The sequence below is a fragment of the Chiloscyllium punctatum genome, unplaced genomic scaffold (assembly GCF_047496795.1).
Source record: "Chiloscyllium punctatum isolate Juve2018m unplaced genomic scaffold, sChiPun1.3 scaffold_793, whole genome shotgun sequence".
Taxonomy (NCBI): domain Eukaryota; kingdom Metazoa; phylum Chordata; class Chondrichthyes; order Orectolobiformes; family Hemiscylliidae; genus Chiloscyllium; species Chiloscyllium punctatum.
In genome coordinates this window covers 10,001-22,500 of record NW_027310527.1, presented here as the reverse complement: position 1 = coordinate 22,500, position 12,500 = coordinate 10,001, and positions in this window count along the sequence as shown.

The following is a 12,500-nucleotide window of genomic DNA, read 5'->3' as shown; positions in this document are numbered from 1 at the left end:
ATTGGTTACTGATTTCTCCGTTCGAGTTGCGGCTGCAGTTGGCTTCAAATAGTGGTGGGGGCTTAATTATCGCCGAGGGGAGCATGTCCCGGTGGTGTGGCCGAGGATGGAGTGCCTTTTGAAGGGGGTGTTTCTGAATTTGGACCCTTTTTGAGTTGCATGGCCGGATGGGTGTGGTTTTGAAGGGTGTGTCTGTCTGGAGTGGCACCGGCGTTGGTGTGAGGCTGAGGGTGGGCGTTCGGTTCCTGGTTAGGGATAGGGAAAGGGTGAGACTTAGCTTTAGTGCTCGTGCCCCCGATTTTGGTAATGTTTGACGTCAATTTTCCAAGGAGGCGAATGCAAGGCTTCAGAGGGACTTTGAGTGTTCGGGGGCGGGGTAGCTCAGCCGGATTTGCCCCGGCGGTTCTGCGGACGGTGTTGACTTCGAGGGCGGACCGGCCCCCGTGTTCAGTCCGAATATCGTGCATTGTTAACGGCGGGAAGTGTTCCAAAAGGGAATGGGATTGAATGTGACTGCTGAAGCCGACTTTGAGACCTGTAACGCGGGTAGCTCAGCCGGATTTGACCCGGCGGTTCTGGCGACGGTCTCGCCTTCGAGGGGGGAGCGCCCCGCGTGTTCAGGCCGAATTTTGTGCATTTCCATCGGCGGGAAGAGGTCCAAACGGGAATGGGATTGAATGTGACTGCTGAAGCCGACATTGAGACCTCTAACGCGGGTAGCTCGGCCGGATTTGACCCGGCGGTTCTGCCGAAGGTCTCACCTTCGAGGGGGGAGCGTCCCGCGTGTTCAGGCCGAATATCGTGCATTGTTAACGGCGGGAAGTGTTCCAAAAGGGAATGGGATTGAATGTGACTGCTGAAGCCGACATTGAGACCTCTAACGCGGGTAGCTCGGCCGGATTTGACCCGGCGGTTCTGGCGACGGTCTCGCCTTCGAGGGGGGAGCGTCCCGCGTGTTCAGGCCGAATTTTGTGCATTTCCATCGGCGGGAAGAGGTCCAAACGGGAATGGGACTGAATGTGACTGCTGAAGCCGACATTGAGACCTCTAACGCGGGTAGCTCGGCCGGATTTGACCCGGCGGTTCTGCCGAAGGTCTCACCTTCGAGGGGGGAGCGTCCCGCGTGTTCAGGCCGAATTTTGTGCATTTCCATCGGCGGGAAGAGGTCCAAACGGGAATGGGATTGAATGTGACTGCTGAAGCCGACATTGAGACCTCTAACGCGGGTAGCTCGGCCGGATTTGACCCGGCGGTTCTGCCGAAGGTCTCACCTTCGAGGGGGGAGCGCCCACCGTGTACAGGCCGATTTTCATGCATTTCCAACCGTGGGAAGGGGTCCGAAAGGGGATGGGGGTGAACGTGACTGCTCAACCCGACTTTGAGACCTGTAACGCGGGTAGCTCAGCCGGATTTGACCCGGCGGTTCTGGCGACGGTCTCGCCTTCGAGGGGGGAGCGTCCCGCGTGTTCAGGCCGAATTTTGTGCATTTCCATCGGCGGGAAGAGGTCCAAACGGGAATGGGATTGAATGTGACTGCTGAAGCCGACATTGAGACCTCTAACGCGGGTAGCTCGGCCGGATTTGACCCGGCGGTTCTGCCGAAGGTCTCACCTTCGAGGGGGGAGCGTCCCGCGTGTTCAGGCCGAATTTTGTGCATTTCCATCGGCGGGAAGAGGTCCAAACGGGAATGGGATTGAATGTGACTGCTGAAGCCGACATTGAGACCTCTAACGCGGGTAGCTCGGCCGGATTTGACCCGGCGGTTCTGCCGAAGGTCTCACCTTCGAGGGGGGAGCGCCCACCGTGTACAGGCCGATTTTCATGCATTTCCAACCGTGGGAAGGGGTCCGAAAGGGGATGGGGGTGAACGTGACTGCTCAACCCGACTTTGAGACCTGTAACGCGGGTAGCTCAGCCGGATTTGACCCGGCGGTTCTGGCGACGGTCTCGCCTTCGAGGGGGGAGCGCCCCGCGTGTTCAGGCCGAATTTTGTGCATTTCCATCGGCGGGAAGAGGTCCAAACGGGAATGGGATTGAATGTGACTGCTGAAGCCGACATTGAGACCTCTAACGCGGGTAGCTCGGCAGGATTTGACCCGGCGGTTCTGCCGAAGGTCTCACCTTCGAGGGGGGAGCGCCCACCGTGTACAGGCCGATTTTCATGCATTTCCAACCGTGGGAAGGGGGCCGAAAGGGGATGGGGGTGAATGTGACTGCTCAACCCGACTTTGAGGCATCTAACCCGGGTAGCTCAGCCGGGTTTGACCCGGCGGTTCTGCCGACTGCCTCGCCTTCGAGGGGGGAGCGTCCCCCGTGTACAGGCCGATTTTCATGCATTTCGAACCGTGGGAAGTGGCCCAAAAGGGGATGGGGGTGAATGTGACTGCTCAACCCGACTTTGGCGCTTCCGAGCCGGGTAGCTCAGCCGGGTTTGACCCGGCGGTTCTGCCGACGGTCTCGTCTTCGAGGCGGGTGCCTCCCCCGTGTACAGGCCGATTTTCATGCATTTCGTACCGTGGGAAGTGGTCCAAAAGGGAATGGGGGTGGACGTGACTGCTCATACCGACATCGAGACTTGTAAGCCGTGTAGCTCGGCCGGGTTTGATCCGGCGGGTCTGCCGACGGTCTCGTCTTCGAGAGGGGGGCCTCCCCCGTGTACAGGCCGATTTTCGTGCATTTCCAACGGTGGGAAGAGGTTCAAAAGGGGATGGGGGTGAATGTGACTGCTCAACCCGACTCTGAGGCTTCTAACCCGGGTAGCTCGGCCGGGTTTGACCCGGCGGTTCTGCCGTCGGTCTCGCCTTCGAGAGGGGCGCCTCCCCCGTGTACAGGCCGATTTTCGTGCATTTCCAACGGTGGGAAGAGGTTCAAAAGGGGATGGGGGTGAATGTGACTGCTCAACCCGACTCTGAGGCTTCTAACCCGGGTAGCCCGGCCGGGTTTGACCCGGCGGTTCTGCCGTCGGTCTCGCCTTCGAGGGCGGAGCCTCCCCCGTGTACAGGCCGATTTTCGTGCATTTCAAACCGTGGGAAGCGGTCCAAAAGGGGATGGGAGTGAATGTGACTGCTCATACCGACCTTGGCGCTTCCGACCCGGGTAGCTCAGCCGGGTTTGACCCGGCGGTTCTGCCGACGGTCTCGCCTTCGAGGGGGGAGCGTCCCCCGTGTTCAGGCCGAATTTTGTGCATTTCGAACCGTGGGAAGTTGCCCAAAAGTCGATGGGAGTGAATGTGACTGCTCAACCCGACTTTGGCGCTTCCGAGCCGGGTAGCTCAGCCGGGTTTGACCCGGCGGTTCTGCCGACGGTTTCGTCTTCGAGGCGGGTGCCTCCCCCGTGTACAGGCCGATTTTCATGCATTTCGTACCGTGGGAAGTGGTCCAAAATGGAATAGGGGTGGACGTGACTGCTCATACCGACATTGAGACTTGTAAGCCGTGTAGCTCGGCCGGGTTTGATCCGGCGGGTCTGCCGACGGTCTCGTCTTCGAGGCGGGTGCCTCCCCCGTGTACAGGCCGATTTTCGTGCATTTCGAACCGTGGGAAGTGGTCCAAAAGGGGATGGGGGTGGACGTGACTGCTCAACCCGACTTTGAGGCTTCTAACCCGGATAGCTCGGCCGGGTTTGACCCGGCGGTTCTGCCGACGGTCTCGTCATCGAGGGGGGAGCCTCCCCCGTGTCCAGGCCGATTTTCGTGCATTTCCAACCGTGGGAAGTGGTCCAAAAGGGAATGGGGGTGGACGTGACTGCTCAACCCGGCTTTGAGACTTGTAAGCCGGGTAGCTCAGCCGGGTTTGACCCGGCGGTTCTGCCGACGGTCCCGCCTTCGAGGGCGGACCCTCCCCCGTGTACAGGCCGATTTTCGTGCATTTCCAACGGTGGGAAGAGGTCCAAAAGGGGATGGGAGTGAACGTGACTGCTCATACCGACTTTGAGACTTGTAAGCCGGGTAGCTCAGCCGGGTTTGTTCCGGCGGGTCTGCCGACGGTCTCGTCTTCGAGAGGGGGGGGGCCTCCCCCGTGTACAGGCCGATTTTCGTGCATTTCCAACGGTGGGAACAGGTTCAAAAGGGGATGGGAGTGAATGTGACTGCTCAACCCGACTCTGAGGCTTCTAACCCGGGTAGCTCGGCCGGGTTTGACCCGGCGGTTCTGCCGTCGGTCTCGCCTTCGAGAGGGGCGCCTCCCCCGTGTACAGGCCGATTTTCGTGCATTTCCAACGGTGGGAACAGGTTCAAAAGGGGATGGGGGTGAATGCGACTGCTCAACCCGACTCTGAGGCTTCTAACCCGGGTAGCTCAGCCGGGTTTGACCCGGCGGGTCTGCCGACGGTCTCGTCTTCGAGGCGGGTGCCTCCCCCGTATACAGGCCGATTTTCATGCATTTCGAACCGTGTGAAGTGGTCCAAAAGGGAATGGGGGTGGACGTGTCTGCTCATACCGACTTTGAGACTTGTAAGCCGGGTAGCTCAGCCGGGTTTGTTCCGGCGGTTCTGCCGACGGTCTCGTCTTCGAGGCGGGTGCCTCCCCCGTGTACAGGCCGATTTTCGTGCATTTGCAACGGTGGGAAGTTGCCCAAAAGTCGATGGGAGTGAATGTGACTGCTCAACCCGACTCTGAGGCTTCTAACCCGGGTAGCTCGGCCGGGTTTGACCCGGCGGTTCTGCCGACGGTCTCGTCTTCGAGGCGGGTGCCTCCCCCGTGTACAGGCCGATGTTCGTGCATTTCGAACCGTGGGAAGTGGTCTAAAAGTCGATGGGAGTGAACGTGACTGCTCAACCCGACTTTGAGACTTGTAAGCCGGGTAGCTCAGCCAGGTTTGACCCGGCGGTTCTGCCGACGGTCTCGCCTTCGAGGGCGGACCCTCCCCCGTGTACAGGCCGGTTTTCGTGCATTTCGAACCGTGGGAAGTGATCCAAAAGGGAATGGGGGTGAACGTGACTGCCCAACCCGGCTTTGAGACTTGTAAGCCGGGTAGCTCAGCCGGGTTGGACCCGGCGGTTCTGCCGACGGTCTCGACTTCGAGGCGGGTGCCTCCCCCGTGTACAGGCCGATTTTCATGCATTTGCAACGGTGGGAAGTTGCCCAAAAGTCGATGGGAGTGAATGTGACTGCTCAACCCGACTTCGAGACTTGTAAGCCGGGTAGCTCAGCCGGGTTTGACCCGGCGGTTCTGCCGACGGTCTCGCCTTCGAGGGGGGAGCCTCCCCCGTGTACAGGCCGATTTTCGTGCATTTCCAACGGTGGGAACAGGTTCAAAAGGGGATGGGAGTGATTGTGACTGCTCAACCCGACTCTAGGGCTTCTAACCCGGGTAGCCCGGCCGGGTTTGACCCGGCGGTTCTGCCGACGGTCTCGTCTTCGAGGCGGGTGCCACCCCCGTATACAGGCCGATTTTCATGCATTTCGAACCGTGGGAAGTGGTCCAAAAGGGAATGGGGGTGGACGTGTCTGCTCATACCGACTTTGAGACTTGTAAGCCGGGTAGCTCAGCCGGGTTTGATCCGGCGGTTCTGCCGACGGTCTCGCCTTCGAGGGGGGAGCCTCCCCCGTGTTCAGTCCGATTTCCATGCATTTCCAACCGTGGGAAGTTGCCCAAAAGGGGATGGGAGTGAATGTGACTGCTCAACCCGACTTTGGCGCTTCCGAGCCGGGTAGCTCAGCCGGGTTTGACCCGGCGGTTCTGCCGACGGTCTCGTCTTCGAGGCGGGTGCCTCCCCCGTGTACAGGCCGATTTTCATGCATTTGGAACCGTGGGAAGTGGTCCAAAAGGGAATGGGGGTGGACGTGACTGCTCATACCGACTTTGAGACTTGTAAGCCGGGTAGCTCAGCCGGGTTTGACCCGGCGGTTCTGCCGACGGTCTCGCCTTCGAGGGGGGAGCCTCCCCCGTGTTCAGTCCGATTTTCGTGCATTTCCCACGGTGGGAAATGGTATCTTTCATTACGGGGACAAGGGTCTGAAGCGGTGAAGTCAGTAACCGGCATAGTTAAGGAAAGGGTTCGAATTTTCTCAACAGTACGAAAAAAGTGAGCAGGGAAGCTAGAGAAGGTGTCAGTGAGTCCCAAACGAGTGAACCGCAAAACTTAGGGAAATGCCCGAAAGCGTTTTAAAGGGTGAAATCGGGAACGAGGAAATGATGGGAAAGTGCCTGAAAGTGCTAAATGAGTAAACAGAAAAACGAAGAAAAATGTTTGAAAAGAAGAAGTGAGTAACCAGGAAAACTTAGAAAAATGTTCAAAACGAAGAAATCAGTAACCAGGAAAACTTAGAAAAATGATCAAAAAGAAGAAATGAGTAACCAGGAAAACTTAGAAAAATGTTTAAAAAGAAGAAATCAGTAACCAGGAAAACTTAGGAAAATGTTTAAAAAGAAGAAGTGAGTAACCAGAAAAACTTAGAAAAATGTTTAAAAAGAAGAAATCAGTAACCAGAAAAACTGCGAAAAATGTTTAAAAAGAAGAAATGAGTAACCAGAAAAACTTAGAAAAATGTTTAAAAAGAAGAAATCAGTAACCAGGAAAACTTAGAAAAATGTTTAAAAAGAAGAAATCAGTAACCAGGAAAACTTAGAAAAATGTTATAAAAGAAGAAGTGAGTAACCAGAAAAACTTAGAAAAATGTTTAAAAAGAAGAAATCAGTAACCAGAAAAACTGCGAAAAATGTTTAAAAAGAAGAAATCAGTAACCAGACAAACTGCGAAAAATGTTTAAAAAGAAGAAATCAGTAACCAGGAAAACTTAGAAAAATGTTTAAAAAGAAGAAGTGAGTAACCAGAAAAACTTAGAAAAATGTTTAAAAAGAAGAAATCAGTAACCAGAAAAACTGCGAAAAATGTTTAAAAAGAAGAAATCAGTAACCAGGAAAACTTAGAAAAATGTTTAAAAAGAAGAAATCAGTAACCAGAAAAACTTAGAAAAATGTTTCAAAAGAAGAAGTGAGTAACCAGAAAAACTTAGAAAAATGTTTAAAAAGAAGAAATCAGTAACCAGGAAAACTTAGAAAAATGTTTAAAAAGAAGAAATCAGTAACCAGAAAAACTGCGAAAAATGTTTAAAAAGAAGAAATCAGTAACCAGAAAAACTGCGAAAAATGTTTAAAAAGAAGAAATCAGTAACCAGACAAACTGCGAAAAATGTTTAAAAAGAAGAAATCAGTAACCAGAAAAACTTAGAAAAATGTTTAAAAAGAAGAAATCAGTAACCAGAAAAACTGCGAAAAATGTTTAAAAAGAAGAAATCAGTAACCAGAAAAACTTAGAAAAATGTTTAAAAAGAAGAAGTGAGTAACCAGAAAAACTTAGAAAAATGTTTAAAAAGAAGAAATGAGTAACCAGGAAAACTTAGAAAAATGTTTAAAAAGAAGAAATCAGTAACCAGAAAAACTTAGAAAAATGTTTAAAAAGAAGAAATGAGTAACCAGAAAAACTTAGAAAAATGTTTAAAAAGAAGAAATCAGTAACCAGAAAAACGGCGAAAAATGTTTAAAAAGAAGAAATCAGTAACCAGAAAAACGGCGAAAAATGTTTAAAAAGAAGAAATCAGTAACCAGACAAACTGCGAAAAATGTTTAAAAAGAAGAAATCAGTAACCAGAAAAACTTAGAAAAATGTTTAAAAAGAAGAAATCAGTAACCAGGAAAACTTGGAAAAAAACACTTAGAAAAATTTTCAGCAAAGTGTGAAAAATATTCTAAGTGTCAGCGGAGGAAAATGCTGCAGCATCGGGAAAGATTCGCAAACTTACACCGAACATGTGCTCCGAAGTGCCGGAGGAATTGGGTGAATTGAGCCCGGCAAATGGCCAGCTGTCGTTTTGTGCCTGCAGCCCGAAAACTTTAACTTTGTCTGTCGCGGAAGTCCGGACCGAGAAAAATCCAAACGGTTTTGACCGGACCGAGTTCCAGACCGATGCAGTCAAATTTGGAATTCAGACCCATTCAGTGCCACTTGTAGTTTTTCCGCAGTGAGGTTGGCGGGGTACCCGGAGATATATGGGAACACGATTTTTAGAACAAAATGGCGGCGCGGGACCGTTCTGAAAGGCATCCGAAAAACGGTTCCACGGGCATAGCACTTTAATGACAGGTATGAGTGCATGCCGGAGAGCTCTTGGAAGTCGAATTTTTGACACTTTGTCAATTTTTTGACAGATTTGACAAACTCTTTCTGTCTGTTCTAAGAGTCAGTCAGAGACTTGTGCGGCGGTCTTTTGACACTATTGGAGGGCGGGCAAACCCCACGTTGACTCCGGCCGTCCCTCCACAGGCGCTCGTGTCCAAAATGAAGGCGAGAGACGCGAGTGGCCTGGTTCCCTTGGGTGTTGCCAAGAAGGCTGCGGGCTGACCGTTGCCTGAGCACTCCCTAAAGCCTCTTGTGATGAGAGCAGACCTCGCCTGCCGCACGACCGGCTCTGGGAGTCGTTGGGCCGCTATTTGTGAATAGTCTGGTCCTCCTCTGCCACCCGGACAAGCGCGATGGCTCTGCCGCCCTGCGGTGCTCGTCACCCAGGTTTGGGGAACACGATACTCGTAACAAAAATAAAAGGCGGCTCGGGACCTGCAGGCGAAAGGGGTCCCGTGGTGCTAAGCACGTCGACTTCGGGTCTCGGTGCAAGCCGGAGAGCTCACGGAAGTCTAAAGTTTTCGGCACGTGGTCGAATCTTTTCAAAGGCTTACCCGGCTCTTTCCGTCCATTCTGAGAGTAAGTCAGAGGCCGGTGCGGAGGTCTCTTGACAATCGGAGGGGGTGGTGGCCCTCCGCAGGCGCTCGTGTCGAAAATGAAGGCGAGAGACGCGAGTGGCCTGGTTCCCCTGGGTGTTGCCAGGAAGGCTGCGGGCTGACCCTTGCCTGAGCACTCCCTAAAGCCTCTTGTGATGAGAGCAGACCTCGCGCGCCGCACGACCGGCTCTGGGAGTCGTTGGGCCGCTATCTGTGAATAGTCTGGTCCTCCTCTGCCACCCGGCCAAGTGCGATGGCTCTGCCGCCCTGCGGTGCTCGTCACGCAGGTATGGGGCACACGATGCTCGTAACAGCAAATAAAGGCGGCTCGGGACCTGCAGGCGAAAGGGGTCCCGTGGTGCTTAGCACGTCGACTTCGGGTCTCGGTGCAAGCCGGAGAGCTCACGGAAGTCTAAAGTTTTCGGCACGTGGTCGAATCTTTTGAAAGGCTTACCCGGCTCTTTCCGTCCATTCTGAGAGTCAGTCAGAGGCCGGTGCGGCGGTCTATTGACGACCGGAGGCTCCCATGGGTGTTGCGATGAGGGTGGAGGGCACAGAACCTTGCCTTAGCACTCCCTAATAAAGCCTCTTGTGAAGAGAGCAGACCTCGCGCGCCGCACGACCGGCTCTGGGAGTCGTTGGGCCGCTATCTGTGAATAGTCTGGTCCTCCTCTGCCACCCGGCCAAGTGCGATGGCTCTGCCGCCCTGCGGTGCTCGTCACGCAGGTATGGGGCACACGATGCTCGTAACAGCAAATAAAGGCGGCTCGGGACCTGCAGGCGAAAGGGGTCCCGTGGTGCTTCGCACGTCGACTTCGGGTCTCGGTGCAAGCCGGAGAGCTCACGGAAGTCTAAAGTTTTCGGCACGTGGTCGAATCTTTTGAAAGGCTTACCCGGCTCTTTCCGTCCATTCTGAGAGTCAGTCAGAGGCCGGTGCGGCGGTCTATTGACGACCGGAGGCTCCCATGGGTGTTGCGATGAGGGTGGAGGGCACAGAACCTTGCCTTAGCACTCCCTAATAAAGCCTCTTGTGAAGAGAGCAGACCTCGCGCGCCGCACGACCGGCTCTGGGAGTCGTTGGGCCGCTATCTGCGAATAGTCGGGTCCTCCTCTGCCACCCGGCCAAGTGCGATGGCTCTGCCGCCCTGCGGTGCTCGTCACGCAGGTATGGGGCACACGATGCTCGTAACAGCAAATAAAGGCGGCTCGGGACCTGCAGGCGAAAGGGGTCCCGTGGTGCTTCGCACGTCGACTTCGGGTCTCGGTGCAAGCCGGAGAGCTCACGGAAGTCTAAAGTTTTCGGCACGTGGTCGAATCTTTTGAAAGGCTTACCCGGCTCTTTCCGTCCATTCTGAGAGTCAGTCAGAGGCCGGTGCGGCGGTCTATTGACGACCGGAGGCTCCCATGGGTGTTGCGATGAGGGTGGAGGGCACAGAACCTTGCCTTAGCACTCCCTAATAAAGCCTCTTGTGAAGAGAGCAGACCTCGCGCGCCGCACGACCGGCTCTGGGAGTCGTTGGGCCGCTATCTGTGAATAGTCGGGTCCTCCTCTGCCACCCGGCCAAGTGCGATGGCTCTGCCGCCCTGCGGTGCTCGTCACGCAGGTATGGGGCACACGATGCTCGTAACAGCAAATAAAGGCGGCTCGGGACCTGCAGGCGAAAGGGGTCCCGTGGTGCTTAGCACGTCGACTTCGGGTCTCGGTGCAAGCCGGAGAGCTCACGGAAGTCTAAAGTTTTCGGCACGTGGTCGAATCTTTTGAAAGGCTTACCCGGCTCTTTCCGTCCATTCTGAGAGTCAGTCAGAGGCCGGTGCGGCGGTCTATTGACGACCGGAGGCTCCCATGGGTGTTGCGATGAGGGTGGAGGGCACAGAACCTTGCCTTAGCACTCCCTAATAAAGCCTCTTGTGAAGAGAGCAGACCTCGCGCGCCGCACGACCGGCTCTGGGAGTCGTTGGGCCGCTATCTGTGAATAGTCTGGTCCTCCTCTGCCACCCGGCCAATCGCGATGGCTCTGCCGCCCTGCGGTGCTTATCACGCAGGTTTGGGGCACACGATACTCGTAACAGCAAATTAAAAATAAAGGCGGCTCGGGACCTGCAGGCGAAAGGGGTCCCGGTGCAAGCCGGAGAGCTCACGGAAGTCTAAAGTTTTCGGCACGTGGTCGAATCTTTTGAAAGGCTTACACGGCTCTTTCCGTCCATTCTGAGAGTTAAGTCAGAGGCCTGTGCGGAGGTCTCTCGACGACATGAGGAGTTGGCTAACCCTGGGTGTTGCGATGAGGGTGGAGGCCGCAGAACCTTGCCTTAGCACTCCCTAAAGCCACTTGTGATGAGAGCAGACCTCGCGTGCCGCACCACCGGCTCTGGGAGTCGTTGGGCCGCTATCTGTGAATAGTCTGGTCCTCCTCTGCCACCCGGCCAAGCGCGATGGCTCTGCCGCCCTGCGGTGCTCGTCACGCAGGTTTGGGGAACGCGATACTTGTAATAACAAATTGAAAAAAAAAGGCGGCTCGGGACCTGCAGGCGAAAGGGGTCCCGTGGTGCTTAGCACGTCGACTTCGGGTCTCGTTGCAAGCCGGAGAGCTCACGGAAGTCTAAAGTTTTCGGCACGTGGTCGAATCTTTTGAAAGGCTTACCCTGCTCTTTCCGTCCATTCTGAGAATAAGTCAGAGGCCGGTGCGGAGGTCTCTTGACAATCGGAGGGGGTGGCGTCCCTCCGCAGGCGCTCGTGTCTAAAATGAAGGCGAGACACGAGTGGCCTAGTTCCCCAGGGTGTTGCCAGAAAGGCTGCGGGCTGACCGTTGCCTTCGCACTCCCTAAAGCCTCTTGTGATGAGAGCAGACCTCGCGCGCCGCACCACCGGCTCTGGGAGTCGTTGGGCCGCTATCTGTGAATAGACTGGTCCTCCTCTGCCACCCGGCTAAGTGCGATGGCTCTGCCGCCCTGCGGTGCCCGTCACGCAGGTTTTTGTGAACACGGAGAGCTCACGGAAGTCTAAAGTTTTCGGCACGTGGTCGAAGCTTTTGACAGGCTTACAGAGCTCTTTCCGTCTAATCTGAGAGTCAGTCAGAGGCCGGTGCGGAGGTCTATTGACGACCGGAGGCTCCCCTGGGTGTTGCGATGAGGGTGGAGGGCACAGAACCTTGCCTTAGCACTCCCTAATAAAGCCTCTTGTGAAGAGAGCAGACCTCGCGCGCCGCACGACCGGCTCTGGGAGTCGTTGGGCCGCTATCTGTGAATAGTCTGGTCCTCCTCTGCCACCCGGCCAATCGCGATGGCTCTGCCGCCCTGCGGTGCCCGTCACGCAGGTTTTTGTGAACACGGAGAGCTCACGGAAGTCTAAAGTTTTCGGCACGTGGTCGAAGCTTTTGACAGGCTTACAGAGCTCTTTCCGTCTAATCTGAGAGTCAGTCAGAGGCCGGTGCGGCGGTCTATTGACGACCGGAGGCTCCCATGGGTGTTGCGATGAGGGTGGAGGGCACAGAACCTTGCCTTAGCACTCCCTAATAAAGCCTCTTGTGAAGAGAGCAGACCTCGCGCGCCGCACGACCGGCTCTGGGAGTCGTTGGGCCGCTATCTGTGAATAGTCGGGTCCTCCTCTGCCACCCGGCTAAGTGCGATGGCTCTGCCGCCCTGCGGTGCTCGTCACCCAGGATTCCAACCCGGACCTGCGAGCGTGGTGCGAGGGGCGACCTCGCTGCGGTCCACACCTCGATCGATCTGGCGCGGACCGTCCGGTGTGGGAGGTCCCTTGGCGGGCCAGCTTTCCTGATGAGGGGCTGG